This window comes from Garra rufa, chromosome 1, assembly GCF_049309525.1.
Source record: "Garra rufa chromosome 1, GarRuf1.0, whole genome shotgun sequence".
Taxonomy (NCBI): Eukaryota; Metazoa; Chordata; class Actinopteri; order Cypriniformes; family Cyprinidae; genus Garra; species Garra rufa.
The window spans coordinates 93,601,234-93,627,372 of NC_133361.1; the positions used below are offsets into that span (position 1 = coordinate 93,601,234).

The 26,139-nt window shown below is 38.9% G+C and overlaps 1 non-coding gene across 1 annotated transcript; it reads right to left on the minus strand.

Annotated features, from left to right (window-relative positions):
• Nucleotides 1-5,893: 5,893 nt before the first annotated feature.
• Nucleotides 5,894-6,034, minus strand: LOC141285341 (U4 spliceosomal RNA). The gene has a single exon (XR_012338588.1). It is a non-coding gene; the product is annotated as a U4 spliceosomal RNA (small nuclear RNA).
• Between the last annotated feature and the right edge of the window lie 20,105 nt (nt 6,035-26,139).

Sequence of the window (26,139 nt, forward strand, 5' to 3'; positions counted from 1 at the left end):
GCAAAAGAACAGAAAACAGAGCTATACATATAAATAAAACCGTCCAATGTCCATGGCTCTTGTGCATTAACTGCATGTGAAAAGAACAGAAAGCACATAACAATACAAATGAATAAAACTTTAAAATATTAATGAATCCTGTGCATGTTTTGAAAGTGCTAAAGAACAGAAAACAAAACTATACTTTTAAATAAAACTGTCTTAATGTCCATGGCACTAGTGCATTCATTGCAAGTGCAAAAGAACAGAAAGCAGAAAACAATACACATAAATAAAACTTTATCCCCTTTATTTTTTGGACTCTTATGGATGGCACAGAGCTTGAAATGGTCTCTATCAGGCGACAACAATCTGGCCACTGAGCAAGTGGGGCAGTGGTGGTGAATGTATGCCTCTTCACGCTCTCCACCCCTGGAGTGACCCTGTGTCCAGCCTGCTCTGGTGTCTGGCAGCAAACATCACTCTCTTCTTATCGTAATCCAGCAGGTTCTGCCAACTATATTGCTCACCTAAGCAAAGAGAGCATATAATACATGGCAAATGAGAAAACAAAACAAGTGGTAGTGTTAACATATGACAGGTCAAGAAGAGAAACTGACCTGATGGTTGGTGAGAGCCAGAGATGGCTGATTCCTGAGCTCCACAAGATACTCCGCAAGGCTGTCCACTTTGTCCAGCACACCAGCACTATCCAAAGCCTGGGAGAAAAATACAAAAAAAAAAAAATAATTAAATAAACAACATTATGAGTAAAGTGAAGTGGGACAAAAAAAAAAACAAATAAATATAAATATTTTTCTAGATTTTTTTTGTCAACTTCACACAAAAAGCTACAGGTCAGCACAAATTATATTTTTTCCCTAGAAATTTAACAATATTACATAAAACATAATTACATACATACATTAAATGAGATATTAACATACCACAGACTCGTCAGGAGATGCTGAGGCACCTGGCGTGAAGGAGGCATCAGGCTGGGTGGAGGACAGAGAGAAGCTTGGGTCATCAGTAAGACTCGACTCAGTAATGTCAAGTGTTTGGTCCACCCTGAAGCCCTCGTCTTCTTCATCCTTACCTTCATCCACATCCTCCAGCATGTTCTCTGTCTCTTCTGAGTCAGGGTCCACTACCAGGAGCTGTCCAGTCTGACCCAGGAGGTAGTCAACACCAAGCAGCTCTCCTATGAAAAAAAAACATTTATAAAAGAAAACACAGAAATACAGGATCATTCACAAGTTTGGACACATCACTATTTTTAATGTTTTTGAAAGAAGTGTCTTATGCTCATCCGTAAGGGTACACAAATTTTTTTATAATGATACAACGATATATATTCAAGCTGACTAAATAATGGCACCCATTACAACAATTAAACATTATTTTATTGCTAACAAAGCAAAACAAGGTTAAACATTTAAAGGTGTTACACTACAATTATACATATAAAGATTTGAATATGAAATTACTACATGCAGTTACGATAAGGATAAGATTATTGTTTTGTTTGGTTTACAGTTAGTTGCATCCAATTATGCATAATTTACTGTTATTACTATAGTAACTACATATAGCATGTATTAATGACAATGTAAAATAAAGTACATTGTTAGTTAAAAGCTGTGGTTATACATATGATAATCAATCTGAGAAAAAAACAAAAACAAAAAAACAAAGAACATAGTAAGTACACTTTACTTAAACCATGGTTAATTTTTGTAAGGGATGTCTATATAACATTGCATTTTCATTTAAATTATTATTTGCATCTGTGTTTATATAAATAGTAATCCATCTGCAAACACAAAACTTGATTACTACATTCACACAGCAAAATCACATTAAATGTTAATTAGAAATGACAATGTCTACAACTAAACATATTTTTTAAATCCAAATCAAACTTTAAATAGAATAGATGTGTTTACTATGCAAAATTACAGGCAAATGGTGTTTTATATGTAAGATTATAGGCAAATCATGGAAACAAAACATGATTACTACACTTTCACTATAGTAAAAGCATGGTAAATGACTTGTTTTTTTTTCATTCATATTTTTATTTATAGTAAGACTGTGTTTACACTTAAAGAACGAGTAAACTGAGTTTAATAAGTACGATTACAGGCACAATTGTGTTAAATATGTGAGATTATAGGCAAGTAATGAAAAGAAAACATGATTACTACACTTTCACTATAGTAAAGCCACGGTAAATGACGACAAACACAAGCACAACGTTTTTTGTTGTTGCTGTTCATTCAGATTTTCCTTTATAGTAAGACTGTGTTCATACAGTTGTAATCGATCAGCCAAAAACACAACATGGTTACTACGCTTTTACTATAGTAAAAACAAGGTAAATTGTCATAAGGGATGACTGCACTTACAGCTGAAACGCGTTTTTCCCCCATTTAAATCGAACTTAAGAACGAGTAAATGGACTTTAGAAAGTTAGATTACATTTAAACAGTGTTTCATTATGGGCAATTCGCGAGTCAAAAGTTTGTGAACACCAAACACGGATGAACGACGGACGGAAACGTAACGAGTTACCAATTGAGAACATTGTAAACAGAGAGGAAGAAAGTAGAAAACATGTATTACTTACTTTGAAAAGTTATCCTATATTCCGTTCGTCTGATTTTTGAACCTGACTTAGAATGAAACTAAGCATGGTGAGTGGCTCTCAACAATGGAGCTCGAGCGATGCGATTGGCTCTCGTCCATTCTCACAATGGATGGCGAGCGTCGCGATTGGCTCTCGTCCATTCTCACAATGGACGGCGAGATCGGCGATTGGACGAGGAGACGGCCGTGGAAACAGACGATCCTGCTCCAGGTAGCGCCACTGTAGGATTTTAGTTACGCAAAACAACAAGTAACGAATCAAATCTCCATACTCCAAGGAAGTTCAAAGATTCCCTTATCTGAACCATTTGCCAAAACGGCGCGAAGCCACTGGGTGCCACTTGGTCTACGCCAAACCTCCGTCTGCTGATCGCCCAGGAAACGAAGCAGCAATAAAAGATAATCCTATCAAATGAACAACTAGCTATTTGTGCTGAGAGACCCATTAAAACAAATGGAGATTTGTCACCTTCACCGAACACATGACTAAGAATTCGCTGACACAGGAAGAGGGAAATCTGCGGGATCATCTTCCCCCATTTCTGAGACCCTCCAAAGAACGGACCGTTTGTCCACTTGTGACTTGAGTTAACAAATTAAATTAAGAAAAATTATGGATCACAGGATAGCCTTCCTGCTGTGAAACCCCCCCCTCAGAATTCCCTTCACACATCACGAAACTGAACCCCCGCTACGTGCGTTACATGCTAACAAATATGATACAGAAAAAAAAGAAACCAGAACGCTATTCCAACCAATCGAACTTACTATGCAAAGGGATAGGATACCCTCCTTGCTTTATGTTCAATGTGTGCCGTGTAATCATGTACTTTACTATGCCTTGTGTGCCTTAATTAACCCAGTATTAAGTATGTATTCCATGTGTAACCTTATATTCCTATGTTTGATTTCGTTTGAACGATCATGACAAATGCAGGTTGTCTGAGTGAATGAGAATTTCATATTGTATACATTGCAGTAGTTTATGATAATCGATAACCAAATTGAAGATAAAGCTGTGTCCTAATAAGTCACATGCCAGAAGGAATTGCATCAAACATGACCCCGCCCCCGTGGCAACGCCATTGGCCTTCATGCCCCGGGGTCGTGTCTAACAGACCCCTTAAAACCTAATGGCCCGAACCAGAACATTGGCTTGAATTGTGCTTGAAACGCGGGCTTGAATTGGCTTGAATTGTGCTTGAAACGCGGGCTTGAATTGACTTGAATTGTGCTTGAAGTGCCGACTTGACCTGATTGAACTGAGCGAGAAGAGCCTTGAAACATCCTGAAAGACTCTAAACTTTCTCTGCCGAAGATCGCCTGCTCGTTCCAACTACAAGGCATTCTTGCCCTCCAGAACTCACAAGAAACTGCAAAAGATTTCCGCATCCCGGTTTGAATCTTCAGAGCCTACGCGCCTTGCAACCCAAGCGCCAATCGAACTCTGAGAGCAACTCACGTTGCCCAACTCCAAGCTCCTGAGGAATTCCCGAAGACGTCATCCGAAAGACCGACTAGCACGCAGCCAACCAGGGCATCCGCTGAGACGAGCCTCCAGCCAGGACGGAATCCCCATTCCGGCCAAGAGCAAGTAAACAAGGTCTCCCATTTCTTGTTGAAATCTGGTGCGTTTTGTTTAAGTTAGATCTCTGCTTGATGATTTTCTGAGGTTGCGATTTGAGAAGCTAGTAACAGTAATATAACAAGTCTTGGGTTTTCTCAAAATTCATAAAATCCCATCTCTGAAACTGTATGAGTGTGCGTGTGAATGTGTGTGTATGTGTTCGTGTTTTAAGTAGTTTAGTTTTGTAATCCTAGTGTAGTTTTCAATAAATCATTGTTTTCATTGAGAGAATTGTCTTGCCTTTTGTGTTCACAAAGTACTATTTTGCCTAGATCAAGCTACCTGGCTTTAGTTTCCCAAATTAATATATAAGTTTATTTACGCTCCTGCCAATGAACGTGAATAGACTTTGGAATTGATAAAGTGTATTGATTTGACCGATTCGGTGGACGACCGGTCAGGAAATATAAACTATTAATTCTAAATTGATTTCCCTGAAGTTTAGATTCGATTCTATATCCGAATCAACATTAAATTTGAGTTAATTTCTACACCACAGAGACAGCCGCTGTTGCTTGCTGCCGCCGGATCACCGGTGTAAAAGCAAGGGTTAGGGTTAGTGATAGGGATTAAAATTGCTCGCACTAACAGCGACATCTGTTTTGAAAGATGTTTCCGGAGCTCGCAAAATCCACTCAGCCTGCGCGGCGAATGGGCACGCTGGAGCCCGCCACCCTTTTGGGAAGAAAGAGAGTCAACAGAGCCGCCCAACATGGGGCTCGAACACACGACCCTGAGATTAAGAGTCTCATGCTCTACCGACTGAGCTAGCCGGACTGGTCGTGGGCTTCTTCACCGGGTCGGACCCAGTTTTCATCGGCCCCCAAATTACACAGGCGAAACGGAGGCTCTCGCGTTGTGCGAGACTGTCGAGCCCTCCCCGTGGGTAGGGCTTAGAGCAGGCTCAGAGTTTTCTTCTGTCGGTTTTGACCCAATCTGTTTTTGGGAAGCGCAGTTTGACCCAGCAGTGCGGGCCAACAACACGTTCTGTTTTGCCGCGTGAAGGCGGGTCAATGCTTTGGACAGCGTATGGTTGAGATGTGATTTTCCACCAATTTGGGGCACCTTTCTTAAGGAAATCAAGGATGATTTCATGGGAAATGGCAAACTGCTGTAGCGTTTGGCTAACAAGCCAAAGCTACAAAGGATGTACCGGTGCCCCGTCGTCCGAGCAGAATCCACATTCGGCCGTAATCGGAGGTTACTACTAACGTTCGATTGTGTCTCATAGGGAGTTTGACGCAGGGCCTCAGTGGAAAACAGGCCCTCGGCGGCTGAAACAAAAGACGAAGAAGGCATCCACATGCACATGGTTCAGGAGCGTTAAACAAAGAAACCACGCAAGATGACGAGGTGGTCCAGCGGGTAAGGCGGTGGAAGGCTAATACATTGTGCTCGACATGCACTGGAAGCTTTAGCGCCACTGAGAGCCCACCGGACCAGACAGGCCCAACCTGTTTACGATGGGTAACGGTGAGCTGTAATTGCGCTGCAGTTTAATGATACCCGTCTTGAGGAAATATTTACAAAACAACAAGCCTTCTGGCTCTGGCGCTCAATCATCAGCAGACACCTTTTCGACGAAAAACAAAACCTAAACGAAACAAGGCCATCTTTTCTCAACTATACTCTAAGCCTCCAGAGAGGCTAGCAAAAATTGCCAAAGCTTACTGTATTTCAAGTCATCCTGGAGGGGTATTGGGTAAAGTTTTCAACCAGCAATGCTCGCGCCTCGGATAAACCTCATAGGCTACAATATTGCCTCTGCGAAAGAATGTAGGCGACGGTCGTGACCTTTGCAGGGACCTACGTGGATGTGAACCGACAAGGTGGTAGCAGGTTTTAAACTGCCGCACAAACAGTCTCCTGGCACGGGTTGCTGCACCGTGTTTCTACGGAACAGATTAGAGGTGTGTAAAAGACGGCTCATTCACTATTCCCTCTGTGCTCAAAACAGCCTGCTGAAAGCACAGCAGCAGCAGCTGAGAAGGTCCGCAGCATGGCCTCTCTCAGTCAGCAAGGGGGCGGGGAGGCCGAGTGGTTAAGGCGATGGACTGCTAATCCCATCCTTGTCGTTCGGTTCCTTTAGCACTGGACCTTAATCTAGGTCCTGGGGTCCCCATGCTGAACTTTTTGTGTGTCCTCCTTATCTAACACACTCAGTTCAGTTCTTTGAGTTCTCTACTAGTCCCTAAAGTAAGTTGGGCACACGGTGTGTGTGTGTTCACTACTGTGTGTGTGCACTTGAATGGGTTAAATGCAGAGCACAAATTCCTTGTGTGGGTCACCATACTTGGCCTCACTCACCCCCCCTTTCCTTAATGCCCGTTCCATCTCTAACAAATCGTTTTTTCTTAACGAGCTTTTTATGAGCAAGAATATTGATTTTATGTTTCTTACGGAAACGTGGCAAAGGGAAAATGAGTTTATTCACCTAAACGAGCTCTGTCCTGCTGGCTGTTCCGTTACTGGGATGCCCCGAATGGCACTTCGTGGTGGTGGGCTTGCTGTTGTGCAGCGTGACAGTTTCATATGTAGAGTGATTAACTCAGAAATTTTTTCCTCTTTTGAATATCAAATGCTTAAAGTAGGCTCTTCTAATGTTTTTTACTGTGTGTTAATTTATCGCCCTCCTGGCCCGGCAGGTGTCTTTCTTACTGACTTTACTGACTTTTTATCTATCTACTTTTTCTATCATCTATCATCAAACTTGAGAAGGTTTTAATTATTGGGGATTTTAACTTGCATATTGATGATTATACATGCAACACAGCTGCTAATCTCCTTTCTATTACAGACTCTTTTAATTTCATTCAGCACGTTACTGGACCCACGCACATTAAGGGTCACACCCTGGACCTTGTTTTTTCTCTTGGTCTAGATATAGTAAATACACATGTGGAAGGTGAGTTAGAGATGATTATTCATGCGTTCATCTCCTCACGTTTAGACTACTGTAACAGTCTTTTTACGTGTTTGAGTAAGAAGGAGCTTCATCGTCTCCAGGCTGTTCAGAACTCTGCTGCAAGGCTTTTAACTCACATTAAGAAAAGAGAACACATCACACCTGTTTTAGCATCGCTTCACTGGTTACCAGTTCAGTACAGAATTCATTTTAAAATCCTGGTTCTTACCTTTAGAGCCTTGCATGGCCAAGTCCCTACCTACATCACTGACCTGATACAGCTTCACAATCCTTCCCGGAGTCTCAGGTCTTTAGATCAGATGCTATTAGTTGTTCCCCGCACTCATTTTAAAACTAGAGGTGACCAGGCATTCCAGGCAGTCGCTCCCAGGCTGTGGAATGCTTTGCCCCTTGTTCTACGTTGCGCGAACTCAGTTGATTCTTTTAAAAAAGAACTGAAGACTTTGCTCTTCAAGCAGGCTTTTGGTTAGTCGAGGGTTTTTTTATGGCTGTTTGTTGTGTTTGCTGTTTGTTTTTTGTGGAATGTATTTAAATTGTTCTAGTATTACATTTTACTGTGAAGCACTTTGTGATGTCTATCTGTGAAAAGTGCTATAGAAATAAATTTTACTTACTTACTTACTAATGAGCTGATGATCTGAATCGGGAGTGCTAAATAAAAGACGCCACGTAATACGACGAGGCGGCCGAGTGGTTAAGGCGATGGACTGCTAATCCATTGTGCTCTGCACGCGTGGGTTCGAATCCCATCCTCGTCGTTCGGTACATTTAGCAGTGGTCCTGGGGACCCCACTCTGCAATTTTTGTGTGTCTTCCCTATCTGACACACTCAGTTCAGTTCACTGAGCGCTCTACTAATGAGCTGGTGGTCTGAATCGGGAGTGTTAAACAAAAGGACCGCGTAAAACGAAAGGTGGTCAAGTGGTTAAGGCGATGCAAGGCTAGTCCGTTGTGCTCGGCACGCCTTGGTTTGTGTGGGTTCGAACCCCATCCTCTTCATTTGATGCTTTAGCACCACTGAGAGCCCACCGGAACAGACAGGCCCAACCTGTTTACGATGGGTAGCGGCGAGCTGTGATTGTGCTGTAGTTTATTGATACCTGCCGCAAAGTCTTGAGAACATATTGACAAAACAACAAGTCTTCTGGCTCCGGCACGCTATGATCGGTGGACACCTCTTTGACGAGGACCAACAACCAGCCACGCCAATAAAAGGAAACAAAACGAAGCAAGACTATCTTTCTCAACAAGCCTCCAGAGAGACTGGCAAAAATTGCCGATGCTGACTGTATTTCAAGTCATCCCGGTGGGGTATTGGGTATTGACTTTGTGGCAACATGGAACTTTTGCATCTACATTAATATTAGTCTGTTTCTTCTTATTCTGAGGTCACCGTAGCCACCAGATCCATTCTGTATTCCGATCTGATGGTCACTACAGTCCCCCGGTTCCAGTCCGTACCAAGAGCAGATGGTGGATCAGCACCTTCAGCCGAATGTCAGCGGATACTATGTCAACTAGATGAGCCCCAGAGACAGATCATCAGTAAAGAAGGCATCCACATGCCACAGCAAACTACTCGAGCTGGTGAAAATGTTCACCAAACACCCGCCGCTGAATTCTTTTAAAACAAGCCAGCTTATTGAAGGTGCACAAGATAAACGCCCTGAGAAAGCTGTGCCTCGCAACCCTAAGAATGGCATAGGCGTTAGTGGACACCTGACGCGCGTGCAAAACTCCGGCATTTCACACGTCCCTGGGTGGGCTCGAACCACCAACCTTTCGGTTAACAGCCGAACGCGCTAACCGATTGCGCCAAAGCTGGGGAACAATAGTCTGTTAAGGGGGGGGGGAGAAGAGGAAGGAGGGGAAGAAGGGGGGGAAAAGAGAAAAAGAAAGAAAAAAGAGAGGAAAAAGGAAAAAATGAAGAGAAAAGAAATAAAAGGAAATTTTATCCCTTTGTCCTTCAAAGCAATATTTTTGGAGTGTATATTTACAATAAATTATCTGAAAAAAACATGTTTTCTCTATTTTCCTATACATTTATATGGGAGTAAGGTTGATCACAAATTCCCAGTTCATATTACACTGTTGCCATAAATTAAAGTGTTTACTGAATGTTTTATTTATCAGTAATTATCCCATAAATGATGTCCATATGAATGAAATTATTTCTGAAATGACAAATTAATATTAAATTAGATTTTTATTACTGATTATTGATATTATATTCAGTTTTTGCACTTTTAGTTCAAATATATTTCTGCTGAAGTTATGTTCTAAAACTTACAGTACAAAAATAGTCAATTTATTTATTAAATAATCCTCAAATTTATCAACATTTTTAAGTGGGCCTATAACTGTTTAATGATACTGTAACAATGACGAACAAAAAGAGTTATTTAATCAAGAACAAACTTTTATTTTTCAATCAGTCACAGCCAATTATTCATTATTCCTTTTTTTACATTTTTATTCTTATAGTTACTATGTTGCATTTGCAGAAAACAGAACTATACATACAAATAAAACTGTCCAATGTCCATGGCTCTTGTGCATTAACTGCAAGTGAAAAGAACAGAAAGCACAGAACAATACAAATGAATAAAACTTTAAAATATTAATGACTCCTGTGCATGTTTTGCAAGTGCTAAAGAACAGAAAACAAAACTATACTTTTAAATAAAACTGTCTTAATGTCCATGGCACTAGTGCATTCATTGCAAGCAGTGGTGGCTGGTGCTAAAAATTTTTAGGGGGGCACACACAAAATAAATCACATTGTTAATACAGGCTTTATTATCAGTAAAGTAATCATTAAACATTTGTAATCATCCAAAAAAATATTAGCCATTTATATTAATGTGATTCAGAGATGAAGGCCATAATACTAATATTATCCACACGAGGGAGCCACAGGATAAATCTCAGTTTAAAGACAGTGAAAATAAATTGATTTGTAGTAAAACATTGCATATAAATTAATTTTCATAAAGTTATATATAGTCCGATATAATAAGTAACTGTTATGCAAAAACTGTAAATACTAAATACTTGTAGACCATTAATTGTTTTGACCTAATTACAATGGTATTGACAATATATTTGTCCAGTTGGTACACATAACTGAATGTATGTCCAATTAAAGAAGGAACACTATCTATCTATCTATCTATCTATCTATCTATCTATCTGTGTGTGTGTGTGTGTGTGTGTGTGTGTGTGTGTGTGTGTGTGTGTGTGTGTGTGTGTGTATACGAATATATATAAATAATATTGTGCTTATAATAATACTAACATAAACACTCACAGTTTACTTGAAAAAAGACGTCTATTGTGTAACTGCATCATCTACATAAACCATTGTGCTTGTACCCCGACGATCGAGTTAAACTGCATTGTTTCAGTTACTCTCTGTGTAGTTGTCCACAACGCTTTGGTGACGGGACTTTGAAATAACAAACAGGGAAAACGATAAAAGGCATGACTTTACATGACTTTATCCAAGCTCCATGTTTCGTAAGATTGTTTTATTTTTTGCTTCATTTGAACGGCTTGTGATCTCACCGAATTTGGTGGAAATTGCTCTTCGCTCGTTAAGTTCGCCATCATTACTCTGATTGACCGTGCCTCAAAAGAAAAAACAACAACAACTTAAATCTCGCGGTATTTTCTGCTGCTTGGGGCAGAATTTTCAGCGCCCCAAAACCATAAAATTCTGAGAAACTGATTGGCCGCATATTTATTAATTTACCCTAGCAACAGTACATGACTGGCTATTTGGCTGAACTGCAGGGGCGCTTTTTCTCAGCGCCCCATGACAGAAACGATACAAGTCTGTCCGTGGAAATTCACTGGTGAATGAATGTCACTAGGTGGGAAATGTTGTATATGTTTTCATATCGCATGTAGGCACATGCCACAGCCATATCACCCTGCAGCCCAAGACCGGTTGCTCACTGAATCTAAGCAGGGCTGAGCCTGGTCAGTACCTGGATGGGAGACCTCCTGGGAAAACTAGGTTGCTGTTGGAAGAGGTGTTAGTGAGGCCAGCAGGGGGTGCTCACCCTGTGGTCCATGTGGGTCCTAATGCCCCAGTATAGTGATGGGGACACTATACTGTAAAAAGCACCGTCCTTCGGATGAGACGTTACAGTTTTTTACAGACGCTAGGACACATTTCTCTATACTTAGGTCACTTCTGCAAAACTCTTCACACAGTGAGCACAACAGAAGTCTATGTGGGCTAAACTGAGGATCAATTATCATTGTTTTGGCACAAAATGCATTCAATGACTACATCTCTCAAATTTCATGAATTCTTTTCTCACTCAGACACAACAACTGCCAAAAATCTTTGTGCGTACAGGACATTTTGCACATGCTTACATACTGTTTTCAAAACTGTTAAACTTATGTTCAAAACAATAATATAATGCAAAACTGAATAAGACAGCAAAAGTCAACAGCAATATTTTATTGAAACATATTTCAAATCTAAAAATGCGAGTAGATTAGCATTATTATTGTATCTGTATCAGTGGATGGTGTGTATACAAATTCTTGTATTTTGGAATTACTTAGTGCAAAAAAATAAAAATAAATAAACAACATAAAATATTGACAAATTCTGCATCATGTCTGATTCATTCCAGTAACATATTGCAGTTATAAACAGAGATGTGTCCTTGTTTTACCCAAGAAAACACTGTGTAATGCTCCATGTTGTTAGTGTTTTTTAGCTCATTGTTTTGTGGGTGACAAAGTGTATTTGTCGGCTGTCAACCTTTGCTAGTGTTCTGGAAGAATGAGTTTATTTGCGACCTGAATAAAGTGTTTTGGTAGTTGTTGTGCATTTTGAATGTGAAATGAACTGCTTTGCCAAGCTGAAAGTCGGTTAGGAGAATTGTGTGAAGAGTTTTGCAAAAGTGACCTAAGTATTGAGAAATGTGTCCTAGCGTCTGTAAAAAACTGTAAACCGAGGTCCTGACTCTCTGTGGTCATAAAAAATCCCATGGCACTTCTCGTAAAAGAGTAGGGGTGTAACCCCGGTGTCCTGGCCAAATTCCCTCCACTGGCCCTAGTCAATCATGGTCTCCGAATAATCCCCTTTCATTGAATTGGCTATATCACTCTCTCCTCTCCACCTGTAGCTGGTGTGTGGTGAGCGCACCGGCGCCGTTGTACTGTGGCTGCCGACGCATCATCCAAGTGGATGCTGCACACTGGTGGTGGTTGAGGAGAGAACCCCCATATGATTGTAAAGCGCTTTGGGTGTACGGCGATACACAATGAAAGTGCTATATAAATGCATCATTCATTCATTCACATACTGGTGGGTAAAACCGAATTAAAAAACTTAATTTGTAAAAATACATTTTACATTTTTAGCCCCTTTTATCAGGGAGGGCGGTGCCCCAGCGCCCCCTATGGGCCGGCCGCCACTGATTGCAAGTGCAAAAGAACAGAAAGCAGAAAACAACACACATAAATAAAACTTTATCCCCTTTATTTTTTGGACTCTTATGGATGGCACAGAGCTTGAAATGGTCTCTATCAGGCGACAACAGTCTGGCCACTGGGCAAGTGGGGCAGTGGTGGTGAATGTATGCTTCTTCACGCTCTCCACCCCTGGAGTGAACCTGTGTCCAGCCTGCTCTGGTGTCTGGCAGCAAACATCACTCTCTTCTTATCGTAATCCAGCAGGTTCTGCCAACTATATTGGAACGGGAGATTTTTTTTTGAGTAAATGTAGGAACGTAGTAAAGACAGCCACCGTTTCCAAACCAGGTGTATTATGCAAATAATAATTACAAAGTGTCAGAGCAAGTTGAATTAGTGCAATCTGATGGTGTGTATGTGTGTGTGTGTGTGTAGTCTCTCAGCGTACTGTACAGTATATACAAGAGTTCAGATCGGTTTCACCAGAAGTCTTTTTATCTTCCAAAAGCCAAATTTACAAAGCGCTGACTGTTTAAATGTCCTTCAAGGTAAGTTTCCCAAAACAAAAAAAGTATACTCCACAAGATGACTCAGTCACAGGGGGAGAAAAAATAGCCAACAAAAGAAGTAATCCACAGGATCAGTCAACAGGTACTGTTTCTAAACTTTTTGAGCGATGCCTCTGCTGAATGCCTGTTCCATATATGCATAACGCAAAACAATTCCCGCCTAGATGACGCAACGTCATGTGACGATAACAGGGGCCAGGGGAGATAACAGCACACAGGGTAAAGCAATAAACATAATAGACACTTATCGCCTTCTTATTGGCAAGCAATCATATAAATAAACTTCCCCTTATATGGCTACAATACAAAGTAAACTGCAAAAACTATTGGTTAGTAATAGATGCATGAATAAGAAGAATTCTTCAAAATTCAGGATGAAATCGAATCCCATTAAACTCCTGTTGAAATGATCATACATCATATTTATGCCTTGTCCTATAAGACAATCCTATGAGGCAATCCCTAATACAATCCTTTAGGAATGGTTCCAAAATATGATTACTACCGCCAGGAGCATAAATAAACTGAATTATTACTTTAGGAAATTAAAGCCAGGTAGCTTGATCTGGGCAAAGATGAAACTTTGTGAACATAAAAGTCAAGACACCTCTTTTAAATGAAACAATGATTTATTGAACTACTCTAGGATACAAAATCTATTCTACTAAAACATAAACACACATACACAGACATTCACACGCGCACTCATACAGTTTCAAAGATGGTAAACTACGGATTTTAAGAACCCCAAAGTCGTAGTATTGCTACTAGTTCTCAAATCGCAACCTTAGAAAACCACAAAAGCAAAGATTTCACTTAAATGACTAGGTACCAGATTCAACAAGAATGGGAGACCTTGTTTACTTGCGCTCGTGCCAGAATGGGGATTCCCTCTGTGGGCTCGTCTCGGCAGAGATTCTGGTTGGTTGCTGGTCGGTCTTTGGATGACGTCGTCGGGTATCCTTCGAAGTTGGGGGTTGGGCAACGGGAGTATCCGGGCCGCGGTTGCCTGGTTACGCATGTTCTGGAGTTCTTGTAGTTGGAATGAGCAGGCGATCTTCTTCAGAGGAGAGCTACAAGTCTTTTCAGGGCGCTTGGACGCTTCTCGCTCAGTTCAGGCAGTTTGAGCACTAGATAGTTCTGTAGAGTTTGCTGGCACAATCCCGTGCTTGGTCAGAGGGCGAGTGCAGATGAAAAGCACTCAAACCACAAGAGATGAAAGACATTGAGCGAGACACAAGGCCAAGAACTATTTAGAGCATGGGATTTGAAACGGGCCGCTAAAGCACGTCCCATGATGCTAGGATCCAATTGGATATTGCTGCGGGGCAGAGCTACGCCCCTGGGCTGTTCCTTCTGAGGTATAACTCAAAATGACACTATCTCTGCAAGTTTTGTTATTAACTTCAATAAACTATTGCAATGCATAAAATATACACAATATCAATTTCTCATTCATTCAGACAAGCTGCATTCGTCAAGATCATTCATTCAACACACATTTGGCAACTTGTGTTGCTAAGGTACGCAAGGCATAGAAAAAGACACGATTACATCGCAAGCATTGAATAGACAGTAAGGTGGATGCCCTATCCCTTTGCATAGTAAGTTCGATTGATTGAAATAGCATTCTTTGTTTCTTTCCCTTTTGAATCATATTTGCTAGCGCATTTGTTGAGTGCATGTTGTGAGTCCTGTTTTGAGGAAGGTGGGGGAAACACCATGCTGCTCAAAAAGGGGTCAGGGGGAGTTCAGCGGCCGGGATGGCCAGTCTGGAGTCAATCATTTTCCTTTGTTCATTCCTAACTCAATTTGTGATAACTTAGGTCACGAGTGAGTGGACAACTGGTTCTTTTGGAGGATCTCGGGGGTGGTCATTAGTTTGGCAAGGGGTGACAGTTTTCCCACTCGTTATCCCCCTGATGGGATTATCTTTTATTGCTGCTTTGTTCCCTGGGGTGATAGCGCGATCACCAGACGAAGTTTGGCGTAGACAGAGTGGCGCTTCTCACAGTTTTCTCATGCCAATTGGTCAGCATAAAAGATTATTTGTTCTTCCTCGGAGCGTGATGACTTGATCGTTATTTGCGCTTTGCATAACCGAAATCCTACAACAATAAAGTGTACCATGGACAAAACACATTGCTTTATAATGTGAATTAGAATTTCTATCATTGTAGGAGCCTCGTATAGGATTCTTATTGGAATCCTTTAAGATTGTTTTGACAAGGGAATATTTTGCAGATTCTGAAAGGGGGATGTACACTTTTGACCTCAACTGTAATTGTAGTTGCAACAATGTGGTTGCCGAGAAACAAAGAGGTCTATGTTCGTAGAGTAATTTACAGCATTTTTGATTGTGGCTCAACCAATCAGAATCAAGGACCGGAACTATCCGTTCTAGAAATTTTGTTTGAAACTCTGTCCATACTAAGGGGATCTGTTAGGCTTCTCTTTATTGTAAATTTTTAATGTGCCTGTCAATGCTTCCTTTTTGACTGAAACTGTTTCCACACTGTTTGCATGTGTAAGGCTTCTCACCAGTGTGAATTCTCATGTCAATGTTAAGGTATCTTTTTTGAGTGAAACTCTTTCCACACTGTTGGCATGTGTAAGGCTTCTCTCCAGTGTGAAATCTCATGTGTCTGTTAAGGTTTACTTTTTCAGTGAAACTCTTTCCACACTGTTTACATGTGTACGGCTTCTTTCCAGTGTGAACTCTCATGTGTCTGTTAAGGTCTCCTTTTTGACTGAAACTCTTTCCACACTGTTTGCATGAGTAAGGCTTCTCTCCAGTGTGTAATCTCATGTGTCTGTTAAGGTTTCCTTTATCAGTGAAACTCTTTTCACACTGTTTGCATGAGTAAGGCTTTTCTCCAGTGTGAATTGTCATGTGTCTGTTAAGGTGTTCTTTTTCAGTGAAACTCTTTCCACACTGTTTGCACGTGTAAGGTTTCTCTCCAGTGTGAAATTTCATGTGTCTGTTAAGGTTTCCTTTATCAGTAAAGCTCTTTCCACACTGTTGGCACGTGTGAGGCTTCTCTCCAGTGTGAAATCTCATGTGTCTGTTAAGGCTTCTTTTTTCAGTGAAACTCTTTCCACACTGTTTGCATGTGTAAGGCTTCTCTCCAGTGTGTATTCTCATGTGACTTTTAAGGTGTGCTTGTTGTTTGAAACTCTTTCCACACTGTTTGCATGAGTAAGGCTTCTCTCCAGTGTGAAATCTCATGTGTCTGTTAAGGCTTCCTTTTTCAGTGAAACTCTTTCCACACTTTTGGCATGTGAAAGGCTTCTCTCCAGTGTGGCATCTCATGTGTCTGTTAAGGCTTCCTTTTTCAGTGCAACTCTTTCCACACTGTTTGCATGAGTAAGGCTTCTCTCCAGTGTGGCATCTCATATGTCTGTTAAGAATTCTTTTTTCAGTGAAACTCTTTCCACACTGTTTACATGTGTAAGGCTTCTCCCCAGTGTGAATTCTCATGTGACTTTTCAGGTGTGCTTGTTGTTTGAAATTCCTTCCACACTGACAGCAAGTGAAAATACTCATAGTTTCTGTCTTTTGAGCACTTTTTTGGTAAGAAGTCTTTTCAGACTCTAAAGAACAAAAAGATTTTTCTCCAGATATCAAATTATTAAGATTCTCAAACTGATCTTTCTCTTCAGTTTCATTCAGTACTTCTCTCTCCTTTTTCAGTGCTGTTAGGTTTAAGGTGGAAATACAAAGAGATAAAAGTTAACCCCAATTTAATGGCACAAAGCAATTAACATCACAACATGTAGATAAGTAATGCATGTATGCTAGATCCTATTCCAGGGTCTCCAAACCTGATCCAGGTCGGCCGGTACCCTACAGAGATTAAGTTGTCTGTTATACAATTAATTAAATCTAGAAAATTACTGATCTAAATTATTATATATTATTTTTTATGTCTCCTAGGGAATAAAATTTAACAAATTTAGAGAGAGACTAGGAAAAAAGAAAGGGGACAAACTCCCCACTTACCCATCAGATGAAAAATTCATCATAAAATAGTAATTTCTGAGGTTTTTATTAAGGGGGCAATTGTGTTAGCCAATCATAAAAGTTGGCTGTTACACTTGACCTTTCAAATGGAAAACACCAAAACAGACTGTCAGAGGATAATAAATGGTGGAAAACTGTCATCTCAAATCCCAGCCCTGATGGCTTCACTGCTGAATTTTTAAAAAAGTTTTCTGATTAGCTATCCCCTATGTTATTCCAGCTATACAGTCACTCCCTAGACCAAGTTTTGTTTATCATCATCCCTGAACTAAGCTTTGATTTCATTAATATTAAAGAAAGATAAGGACCCTAAACTTTGCGGAAGCTATTGACCATTTAGCCTAATGGGCGTTTGGCCAAACGATTAGAGACTCATCTTCCATCCATCATATCAGATGATGAAACTGGATTTAAACTGGGCCGTCAGTTAACGTCCAATATACGTAGAATTTTGAATGTAATCTTTACTCCATCCCGGTCTTCAAGACCAGAAATGGTTATTTCTCTTGATGCAGAGAAGGCCTTTGACCAGGTAGAGTGGGATTACTTATTCATGATTTAAAAAAAATTTGGATTTGGATCTAAATTCATCTCATGGATGTGTTTACTATATTCCACTCACTCAGCTTGCGTGAAAACAAACTCTGAAAAGTCCCCTTATTTCTAATTTTCTCATAGCACCCGTCAAGGGTGTCCACTCTCACCTCTCCTTTTTGCTTTGGCTATAGAGCCCTTCTCTATAGCCTTAAAATCGTCTTCAGTGTTTTGAGATATTTGTAGAGGGGGAACTTTCAGACGATGTGTTCCTCCCTGCCAACGCTTCATTGTTGGTGGGGATACACACAGTCTGTTTGTGGTCTGCTTGAGAGCGGAGCATGCACAGTCAGCCCTCGAGGGGGGCATCTGATTGGTTGCAGACTACGTTCAGAGTGTGCTTTGCCAATGGCGTTCCCCATAGCGTTCGACGCAACGTCTCGTTCCCTCAGGGAACCAGGGTTACATATGTAACCTGAGACGTTCCCCGAGATAGTAAACGATCATCCTCTAGGATATCTCTATCCTAGGTAGCAGATGGTCAAAAGGTATCTGTGATGATACCTAAGTGTAGTTGGGCCAAGGAGACCGGGGTTTTAAATTAACTCAAAAATGGAAACAACGTCTAGCACATAACATACCATACAGGATTTTAGAAAAGTGCACAAACACTTGCTATGCACTTATCACCCTTGCGGATTTTAGAAAGTGCCCAGAGACTAGTGTGCACACTTACCATAACATGGATTTGAAAAAGGTCTGCCAGAGAGGTCACACTCGACAGGGTTCCAGATGCTTGTCACATGACGGGAAATACTAGGGTCAACCCTCACTGAGGGGAGCAATGCTGCACTCAATCAGCATAGGCAATCAGCAAGTTTGCAATTTGCTAATCGACTGACGGTATTGCCATGGAGCTAGACTTGACCGCTTTTCTAATAGTGGATATAGAGGAGGACAGGCCCTTAACCCAGAGAGACAGGGAGGAACTCCTGACCCGTCAAGAGGTGGCACTCTATAAGTGACCTTTCTGTAGAAAGGTACCATGCCATTATCCACGAGGCCTGATAAGTGGGAATCAACCTGGACATCAGAAAGGACAGGCTCCTAACCCTGAGGGACAGGGAGGAAAACCTAACCCACTAAGAGACGGCTCTCTATGAGGGACCGTTCCCGGAAAGGGGAGCACGCCCTATCCATCAATCCTTCGCTCATATAGCTGCATAGAAACTGCAATCTCCCCTGCCCTCAGACTGAAGGGGGTACTTCCAAGGGGATTAGCCTTATCAGAGCGTGCCTGTTTCACAAGAAACAAGGAATGAATGCAATGATCACAAACTCAATTCTCTGCACAACAAACTCCCTCAGGAGCTGAAAACGTTGACTGAAGAAAAGGATGTTGTGTCCTATCGGTGCCCCTTTGTACTGGGCATGCCGATGGTGACATCATAAGCTGTCGCCGGCCATTGTCGTTTTTGTATGTATTCTTCAGACACGAGCCACACGGATGGCGTTCCTCATAGGGCCCCCTAGAGGATGCGGTTCGAAGTTCCCTCGAGAGGGAGATATGTAGTATATATGCCAGATAAGTATGTAGAGCTGTATTTCTGCCACAGAGATACACTTAAAAACAGAAAAGACGATTTTGGCTATGCGTATAAACCTTGGTATACTTATTAAAAAAACCACATTAATTAATCTGTTTTTGTTACTTAATAAAAAGACAATCATTCAGTGTTTGTTCATGTTTTTGTTACGTGATGTAGCAGTGTCTGACTAGAGGCGTTGACTGATGACATCATTTTAAAAAACAATAACTCACACAACATCTCTATCTATCTCTATATATGGGTCAATGACGTGACGGGTCATTTTTTTGTCCAAAGGCCTTAATATTAATAAAAAAACAAATATATAACATCCAAAGTGTGTAAGGTAGTACAACTTGATCTATTTTACTGAATCCAAAAGGTTTTAATTATATTTTACTACATATAATGGTATTTTAAAGATTTTGAAGTGTCAAAAGGTCATTCGATTTAACCGTCCGAAGGCCAGGACAGCAATTTCATTTGTGATTAAAATATCTTAAAATTTAATAAATTTATATATTTTTTATTCTGGCATAATTTTACAAGACTATATATCAACATAGTGCAAAATGGTATTAAAATTATGTGTAGAAGTCGTTGCTTTGTTATGAGAAAGAATGTCCGGAAAAATGATTTTCATTGATGTCATTCGGAGAAAACAACATAAAGGGCTCCATTTTGGATCGAGTCATGTGGTCAATATTAAGTGACAGGATGTGACATCAGTCAGACACCTGCCAAGGACCGCATGGTCGTGAAGCAAAGTAAGTAACTCTCTCTTAACTATTAGAAAAATTCATGTTTTCACTTGCTCATACACATGTCCCCAAATATCAGGTCATTCGGTACAACCGCTATAAAACATGGATAATGTTGTAATATTTTAAAAACTTTTACTGAATATAAAATGTTTGATTCTCCTTTTAGTAGCTAGATAGCCAACTAACAAGCTAGGCAGCTAGATATCAGCCTGTTAGCATTGAATGAAGATTTTGTCATTCGTTATAACCAAAAGAGTCATTCGGTTAAACCGGGATTTTGGTTATAACGAATGACTTACTGGTTGTATCGAATGACAGCAATGTATGTTGGTCTCATTTTTACATATCTGGTATAAAAAAATACAACATTTTATTAATAGAAAATGTGCAGAGTATATTATTATATAATTTTGACTGAATTTTAACTTTGCAGATGCCTTTATCAAATAAAGAAAAAGCCGCTCGTTTCTGGGCAAGGATCAGTGTTGATTCTGTTAAAAAAGAACAGATGCTCGCCAAAAGAAGGGAAAGGTATAATTTGTTTTTATTATTTATATTATTATATTCAATAATATAGGTGCCTGGAAGTACCCCATATGCATACTATGGTTAAGGGAATGCCCCCAAAAAACTGGATTGTGCATGTTTATCCTACTATGGTAAATTGCATAGGGATTTTGTATTGAACATGATTTTTTTTCTCAGGGGAGAAAAATATCTTCATCTGGCCAGCCAAACCTGACAAAATCTTCTACTTCAAAGAAGACTTGCATGCAACAATCAGTGAGCCAGAACCTCTAAATGCACGGTCCTCTAGATTATGCTCCAGAAACTGGATGGCTTTCATGAATGCACAGTAACTTTTCGTTGTAGCACTTGGTCCAACAACCATTAAATGGTTCAATGTTTCAAGGACTTTAATTAATAATAATAGTTATATGTAATGTTTGTTCCAAACAATGATATGTCCTAATGTTTGACGTTCTTTTTCATGATAGCCTAGCAGCTCATTGTTTAACAATTTAAACACTAGTTCCAAGAACCATTAAATGATTCAATGTTTTAATGACTTTAATATAATTAATAATACGAGTTGTATGTAATGTTTGTACCAATAAAAATGAAATGTCTTAATGTTTGACAATGTTTTAATTAATAATTTGCAATACGAGTTATATGTTCATTCCAATATCAAAATGTTTTAATGTTTAAAGTACTTTTTTACATTGATAGCCTATTATATTAACACTAAAATGTGCTTTTGAAGCTATTTGTGTCTGTTTATTGTCTTTAATATTCATAATGTCAAGGGCAGCAGACATGGTCATTCGGTATAACCGGCCTTGGTCATTCGGTAAAACCAATATAGTAAATATTTAAATGGAATAATATTGTTTTTAATAACTAAAGGAACTACAATAATAAAAATATAAAGCAGATAAGGCTCTTTTTTTTTTTTTTTTACATTTCCCCTTTTCTCCTTTCCCTGTGCAATGTTTTACTTGAATATGTTGGAGTGTTTAGAGTAGGTCAATAAAATGATAACATTTATGAGATCAGTGATAATTTTATTTAATATTTCTTGTGTGGTACACACTATGTACTATCTCAACATCAATGTCAAATTAGTTTTTTCCATGAATAATTATCTGCAAATGAATTATTTTAGATATATTCATGGTTAAACTGAATGACTTTTTTGGTGACAAATTTTGTCCATCTTGTAAAAAAATGACAAAAACAGTGTTAATTGATTGTACAAACCACAAACTCTTATTGTTAACACCTAGGTAAACTAAAAAATGGTTACAAATATAGTTATATCTCCATTCTATTTTTTTACACTTTTAAAAACCTTATTCGTCATTGACCCATATATATTCCTATCCTAACAAACCATATGTCAATAGAAAGCTTATTTATTGAGCTTGTATTTGATGTATACATCTCAGTTTTGTAAAATTTAACCTTATGACTGATTTTGTGGTCCAGGATCACAAATAGCTTTAAATGAACGAATGTAGATGACATGCAGTAGCCAAATGTAACCACTCACATTTCAAGATTTGCTTTGTGCATAATAAGTAATTTTCTTAGATACTTTTGCATAATAAGTAATAGAAATCAATGGTTTAATATTAGAAGCAGATATTAGGTTTAATGTTACTAATTCCATCTTATTGGTACAAATTCAATGCATGATCTCATAATAACAAATGGCCAGTGTGAAAGCAGAATATTCTCAGCTGCACTTGAAGGCAGTGTTAGTATTTGCATATGATCTCAACACTTCTGTTGAATGTCTCAATATTTCTACACCTGTGTGACATTATTCATAAAAATTCATTTCAGGTTTGAGAATAAAAACCAACCTGTTTGTTCCTCAGTATCTTCATGCTTGACTCTGAATGTTTCTTTAATCTCCTCTTTAATAAACACCATCTTTGTTTGTTCATCAGTTTCTTCATGTTTGACTCTGATCGTTTCTTCAATCTTCATGTCTTCACTCTCCTCTTTAATAAACTCCATCTTTATAAAAGTGTGTCAAGTGGATCTCAGTTGCTCCACCAGTTGTTCTGTGTTTGTACACTTTGTCCTGTTTAAGATGTGAACAATTAACAAAGAAAATCAATGCAAACTAAATCTCTGTGTGCGTCTCCATCAGAGCTATTTCACTGACAAGGGTGTGGGTGCGAGTGAGATGGCCTGATTACTGCTCAATACTGAAATTTTACCAATAAATAATAACTGAACACAGAAAATAAAATAAAAGAAATTACACACAGTTACCATTTAGTTTTAATTAAGATTAAGTATTTAGTGATTAAACTGCGTTTACATTAAAGACATAGAAAACAAACTGCTATTGTTTGTGAAAGATCATTAGTTCTCGTTGTATTTCCAGTGTTTTGAGCAGCAGATGTCGTCAGTGTGCTGTGATTCGAGCGATTTAAAACAGTGAATCATTTGTGAAGCAAGTGATTCATTTGAACTGGAGTTATGAAAAGATCCGTTTCTCCATTACTGAATAAATCCGTGTTTATCATCTGATTCACTAAATACGGACCGAAATGAGACGCACCTCTTCTGTTACTCGTGTAAAAGAATGATCAACTGCCTTTACAATGTTTGTAAAAACTATAAAGCAGACTGACGGCGTTGTTTTTAAATTTAAACACTTTAAATGATTAAAACCACAAACCTTTCTTCAGCTCAAACAGACGCAGGAACGCAGCGCCGATCTATGACGTCACAGCACCAGCTCAAAAATAAAAGTCCTGTTCACACGGTGCTGTGTCCAAAAAAGTGCACAGGTAAAGAACATTCAAATAATAAAACATCCCAGAGAATTGTTCTTAGAGAAATACATACTAAAATGGTGTTCAATGGTGTGCTGAAAATCACCTCCAACGAAAGTATACACACACAGTGGAGATTTAGTTAGTTAGAGAATAATCTAAAAACTGAAAATCTGAAGGAATATTAGCTGTGGGTATACCACTGTTATACTAACTTGTTTGACAAAATAACCAAGGCGTTTCAATGAAAAACTTTATTTTGTGGAAAACTAAAATATTACTCTTACCGTTTCTACTATACAACATGATTATTCATGTGAACTGATTGAGGGTAGATTGATATGAGTTAAGACTGTTTTGGAGAAGCACTAGGTTGTGAGGTTTGTTCTAGGTTCGTGGTTATACAGCCTTGTGAAACTTTTCTTTCTCATACAAGTGTTTGCACTTTTCTGTTTTATGTTTCCAGTTAAGTTGCCATTTTCTTTAATGTCACTGAATGTTAGGGGCATTCAAAATAAGGTTAAAAGAAAAGCAATGTTTTTATTTTGTAAAAGTAATGGTTCTCACTGTATTTTTCTACAAGAAACACTCTGTTTTAACGGATACTGCTTTTTGGTCTACTCAATGGGGAGATAAGTTGCTACTTAGCCATGGTTCCTCCCACTCCGCAGGTACTGCAATTTTATTTAATAACTGTCCAATGAAGGTTATTTCTTGTAGAACTGATTTAAGTGGACACTGGCTAGCGGCTGTTTTAGATATTGAACATATTTTTTTTAATTTTGGTTTACGTATATGGCCACAATAATTCTAAAATGAACCATAATTTACTTAATGAGGTCTCTTCTGTAATCTCTGATTTAAAGAGAGTATACCCTACTGATAATATTGTTGTAGGTGGGGATTTTAATGTTGTACCAGACGAGACACATGATAGATATCGGCTGCGTTCGAAACCGCATACTCAATGAGTAGGTACTTAATTTCAATAAGTACTTACTTAACGAGCACTAAAAAAGTGCGTACTCTACAGCCAAATCTCATTGAGTATGGATGTGATCTGCACGTCTTCCGCCATGTTGACGTTATCATGTGACCAACGACGTTATAACAAGTGCAACAACTTAACATATAGCGACAGGTTTAATTAATCTTTCTATAAATATTTTGGTATTGATGAAATTTGTTCATTTTGTGGTCATGTTGAAGAAACAGCTGTTCTTTTATTGTGATTGTAGTATAACAGATTCATTTAGGTTTTTGTATTTTTTAATTCTTAAAGAAATAATTTTTGTCAGGAAAACCCAAATTCTTTATTTTTTGAATAAGTTATTTATTTTGTTTTCTATTCAAAATTGTTTATCCACACGCAAAGCTAGCTTAAATTCTTGTTGAATTTCTCTTTTCATCCCTGAGGCTTATCAATAACAAAAACAAATCCAATTTTTGATAAACGATGATGTGAATATTTTGATTATTCAGAGATATTTAATCATATTTCCCTGTGTATATAATTGCATACTATGATGTAAGCAAGCCTAATAGTTATGTTTTCAGGTTTTCTCATTATGATTGTTCATTGTTAAAGATAAATACCATATTTCCCTGAGCCTGTAATTGTAAGTTAGGTAGTATTAGTAATAAAATGAAAATAAGCACAACAGGTGCTCAAACACCTCATAGCATCAGTAACACAACAACCCTACCTAGTACATCTTCCTCCATGTTTGCAATATCTACACAAAGGAGATGGGGATCAGCTGCTTAAAGATCTTGTGTTTGGAGGTGTTTTTTGAGGATTTTACACTCAAAAAATGTAAGTATTACTACTTAGAAATTAAGATTACCTCAGAATGCACTGATTATAATAATGATAAATGCTGACCTATAATTAATTATATTTTTTAGTAAAACAAGCATGTTTTTTTTTTAATCACGTAATTAATTAATGCATATGTTAATGAAACTTATATTTTATTTACTGATAACAACATGGATAAATGAGTAAAATAATAAAGTAACCATGAACATAAATAAAGACACATGGAACAAAGCTTTATTCAGACATATTGGTATTTTAGTCTTTCTCTAGATGCTCTCGCTGGCTCTTTGGTCTCTGAGGATGAAGAGACCACAGCAACATCTGGTCCAGATGAGACAAAGGGCAGGTGGAGTGATGGAGGGTCTCATCGATGGCACTCAACCATTTCCAGGATGCTGCTGTGGATTTCTCTTTTCTCGATGCACACAGCAGTCTGCAGCAGATATTTCAGATCATACAAAGATGCACAAATGCAATACAAAAGTTGTCATTTTAACAGCACAATTTCATTAGATCTCTGTATTAGAAGTAACAAAATTACCAAACTTTATATTAAGTTACAGATTTTACTTTTTTCCCCACAAATGCTGCTGTCACCTTTCCTTTCAGGTCCTGCTCCACCGCAAAATACCTGCAACAAAGGCACAGAAATCTAGAATCAGAAAAGTGCTTAAAGTTTTTTTTATTATTAATAAACTGCAACTTAAGGTTTAAATAGATGTCTGTAGTGTAGCTACTCACTCAAAGCCTTTAATGGCAGCACTTTGTCCCTGTAACATCCACACAAGATTCAGTTACCTCTGATTCGTGTGCTCAATAGGCTACTACATTTATGAGGTAGCTGTTGTATTAATTGGCTTTTTATCCAATACAAATGCTCCTGAATTTATCAACAGTACTATTAGACAAATG